The following is a 4,770-nucleotide window of genomic DNA, read 5'->3' as shown; positions in this document are numbered from 1 at the left end:
GGTTATGTGGCTTGTGTAAGCTATTAGGTGTCAGAGTCTGACTTCAAATTCAGGTTATCTGACTCAAGAATCTAGGTGCTAGGTAAATACATCATGCCGACCTTGCATGTAGTATTTAAGGCAGGTCTTGTCTCTCTCACTTGTTCCGGATGCCCAGTGCTGCAAGTAACAGAAAACCCAGTCAATGGCTTAAACACCAAGCACTCATTATCTTATTTCATAAGATATCAGATGATAGAATAATTCGAGTCTCATTTAGAGGCTCTACGATGTCATCTGGGATCTGAGTTCCACCTATTTTTTAGCTCTGTCATTATGAGTCAGCAGTTCCAATAAAATTGCCAGATGACTGCCACAGCTGAAGCTCTCCTCCCACAGAGTCTTCTGAGGCCAAAAAAGGTGGGTGCAGGGAAGGGTTTCTCCACATACCTCTCCTCTTTACAGGAAGGAAAGTCTTTTCCAAAAGCCTTTCCGGAGAGTTTTGCTGTCCAATTCGCCAGTGTGTAGTTATAGCCCACACTTAAACTAATGACTGTCACTGATAATGTCTTTGCCATAATTGGCTTAGAATTATCAGAATTTACCACCCCTACCCTGGTGGCTGGGAAAAAGCCCCATGAAGCTTATGTATTCCTAATACCAGGAGAAAATTGAAGTGTTTAAACAAAGCAGTCCATAGTGGTAGGAGGCAGAGAGAACTGTTGTGTATTCAACAAAAGTTTACCACCTTTTACTGTTTTGTCTGCCCAATACCTTTACATGCCATTCTTGAGGTTAAAAATATCAGCCTCACACTTATGTGACACTCATCCTTTCATTTCCGAAAGAGAGACAACTTCAAGTTTCATCTGATTCTTACATCTGTCCTGGACATCTGGGTGATGCACAGTTTTTATTGGTTCCATATGTGCAAACCTATGGCTGAAAGATAAGTTATCTGCCCACAATGTACACATGTACAACAGAAGAAATGGAAAAAGATAACTGCCATAAAATATATTTGGACAGGGACAAAATGAGAGGCAAGGCAGAGACTCTGGTGCAAACATCCCTACTCATCTAGGCAGGAATCATGAGGACTCTGCCCAAGCAGCACAGTCAGCTCCCAGGAAGCCAGCCTAGAAGACCGGGTTCTGCCCTCCAGGAGGATGCCCTGGTCCATTGTCCTCAGTTGACCTGGTTCTGCCCTCTGGGTGGTTTGACCTCCGATCTGAGATGAGCAATATGTAACAGTGTTTTTGAAGGATGCACAGATTTAACTACCTACTTCATGTTGGTTCAGGTTTAGAGGCCTTCAACTTGCCTTAGAGATTGATCGTTCATAAGCCGTTCTTGGCCAGGATCAGGTTTTCTTAGTCACGATTTTGGAAAATGCTTCTAGTCACTTACATGGGTTACTAACCACAGGTAGAATTTTCGATTCAACATCGTTGCTACTTTTGAAATTTTTGTTTCCGTTGATCCTTTGCCAGTTTGTTTCCATCGGTCCTTTGACCTTTGTATCCCAACCTCTTCCTGTCCTTTAGGTCAATAACCTCTACCTTAAGACCTTCAAAAAGCATAGCCTTTGTTGGAGAAGCTCCCACCTTTACTCGATCTTGGCAGACAGACTTGCCTCTCTTTCACTTAGAAATAATTAATAATGGGAGGTATTTGCAAGAAGCCTGAGGCACCGAACTTATTAATTTTATTTTCTGATAAGTCTCCTGTTTCCCTGCTGCTTTATAAACTAGTTTTAGCTTAGGGGGCAGAAAATGACTTTCCAACGCTGCAAGACTTCAAATTAAAAGTCTCAGCCAACTCAGTTTTTAGCCTATAGGCAAAAAATGCCTCCCTTAGCAAAAACTGTTTTCTTTCTTTTTGTTCTCACTGAGGCCACATTCAGACAATTTGTCTCTTTCTTGTAGAACCTCATTGAAGGAGTCTATAAACAGCAAAAGTTCTCCACACACTGAATTTAGCTTCCATTTCTTCTAAACTAGAGCCAGATTAGAATGTAATCTTCAATCTAAGAAATAACTAGTAATTGAACCAAATATTTGTGACTACATAACTTCCTAGATAGGAGTAGTGTGGCCATCATTGTCTTCTATGTCATTCAGCAAGTTCTATATTTTATGGTCTTCCTTACAGTATTCTGGAACAAACTTGGTATTATGCAGGTGTTCTACACTTTAAATAACAGGGTACCTAAAATATAGTTGAAATTATATAAGAGTTATTTCTCAACAAGTTCAAGATATTTCAAAGGTTATTTTATTCATCAGTAATGTTAGCAAGAACACATATTTCTTCCCTCTTCTCCATCATCCTTATTGTGTTAGCCACTGCTTATGCTAGAATCTGGCTTTAGTGGCTACATGTCTTATCTCCCCAAACAGCTTCATCCAGAGGCAAAGGATAAACACATAAACAAACTAAAAACAGCAGTGACTTTGTGCATATCTCTCCTCAAACACGGTGAAAATCTTCCCAAAATACCATTTTATCATATAGACCAGAGTGATACTTCATACCTATGCCTGTCAAGTGAATGAAATCATACTTACTGGTTTAATCAAATCAATATTCATCCCCTTAAACTGAGGAAGGGCCATATTATTCAAGAACCTCTTAGTTAAAAAGGCAGGAGGGGTGGTTGTTGGGTAGGTAACCATTACATTTTCTAATAACCTAAGCTCATATTTTAGAATGGTGTTTCTCAAAGTGCAGTCCATGGATAAAGTGTTCTGATTAATATAAACAAATACCTGCATCCTACTCAGATCTAAGTTAACAGATGCTCCAGTATAAGGTGCAAGAACTTGCATTTTAACAAGCTCCCAGGTGATTTTTTTTTAAAACACTAAAGATTGAGGACCACTGCAGAAATCCTTGGGACCTTATCTGACTCCAATTCATATCCTCATGTCATCTATATAGAACACTGTTCTTGGTGGATGCTTAATGGATTTAATTACTGTCATATTCAGAAACTGATAAATCTTTTTTAAATCCTTTTTTTTTATTTTCAATTTTCTATCCAGAAGAAGTTATCTAATTTCTTTATTACTTCTTGTAGGATCAAGCTCTTCTTTCCAAGCACTGTGAAAACCTAATAAATGCCATTTCAATGGGCTGTGTTAGTCCCTGTTCTAATTGTATTCCCAGAAAAGGGCTAAGAGAAGATATGATTTTTTTTTAATTAGGAGAAAAAAGTGAAAATTCAGTTTTTATTTTATTTTTATGAGGAAATCATTTCCTCTGGGCTCTCTTTGATGAAAACTGAAGTAGAATCTAGATTGAGAGTAAAAGGAGGTAATAACATCCTAAAATTTGATAATTTTTTAATGTTAGTTATTTGGCTGCATAGAACATTCTTCTCCAAGGAAAGCTAGCTTATTTTCCAATCCACTTATCACCCAGATCTGTGTAAGTTCCTCCCTCATCCATTGTAAATTATTGATTTCATGTCATGGGGCAGATAATAAGAGCTAGTAATTATAAGTGCTAATAGAGTGCTTACCATGTGCTGGGCACTGTTCAGATACTTTATGTTAACTTATTTAATCCTCATATACATAATTTGAGGCATGTATGCTTATTATGTCATAAGCCCCATTTTACTGACAAGATAACTAAGGCAAAGCAGATTGACTTACTCATTCATGAGTATGGGCTAGGTGTTTGAACTTGAAGTCTAGCTGCATAAACTGTTGCTCTAACCATGATGCTTATTAATGCCTCTCAACAAACACCACAAACTGTTGTCCTGTTAACAACTGATGGCATGTGTGGAGTTCTTAACATCTTGTAACTAGTTTGAAGCACCTAAAAACCAATAGAGTACTTTTCAAAGTTCTGAATTCTGGCCTTTATTGAAAAATCAGAAGATTTGTGCTGGCAATATTAGTCCAGGAACATCCCATGGCAACCAATAGCTTGATCTGAGTAGAAAATGTCCCCTTCGAATGGGCCACACTCTTTTTTGCTAATGTTCCTCTCACCCCCTATGACCTCTCGACACTGAGGCTGAGAGCTTATGCTATTTATTTTATTATAGTAAGGAAAAGAACTCACAGTTCTATCTGAGAGAGACAATGTAATATAGTGATTAAGCACATCGATTCTGGAGCCAGACCACTTGATTTAAACTCTAGATCCAACATTTATTAGTTGTAGAGTATGAGAAGTTATTCAATCTCCCTATACCTCTGATTCCTCATCTGTAAAATAGGGATAATAATATCCACTCGAAAACTTTTTATAAGATTTATTAAATGAGTTAACACATGTAAAGTATTTAAACTAGCATCTGGCACCTAGTAAGTACCATGTAGTCATTCTTCCATCAAAAGTAGGAAAATGAAAGATGGGCCAAGAGCACCCTTGCTCCACAAAAAATGGAAGAGAGCATATCACTTTGGATAACTGAAGAGTCTTCTTATGTGTTGTTCAATATACAAACAAGTTTGTAACCTGGCATAGGTAGGTTGGGTCCCATTGCACTACATTATCCCAGCTCAATTTCCAAAAGCAGGGAGCAGGGAGAAGTTCTCCTCCATCAGTTTCCAAGAGTTCCATGTTGAAGAAGCGTTATATATCGGTGGAGCCAAAGACTCAGATTGCTATGTGACTCCACCTAATGTAACACAGACCTATGATGACAGAGTCAGGACTTGTAGCCAGCCTCTCACACCAAAAGCCAGGGTTTCTTCCACCAAACCTCCTAATCTCAAGTACTACCACCTCCTTGGTATTTATTATAAAATTAATTTCTTGCATTTAAAA

This window comes from Pteropus medius, unplaced genomic scaffold (genome assembly GCF_902729225.1).
Source record: "Pteropus medius unplaced genomic scaffold, Ma_sr-lr_union100, whole genome shotgun sequence".
Classification (NCBI taxonomy): domain Eukaryota; kingdom Metazoa; phylum Chordata; class Mammalia; order Chiroptera; family Pteropodidae; genus Pteropus; species Pteropus medius.
The sequence above is the reverse complement of the archived record's forward strand: the minus strand, read 5'-3'. Positions refer to the sequence as shown.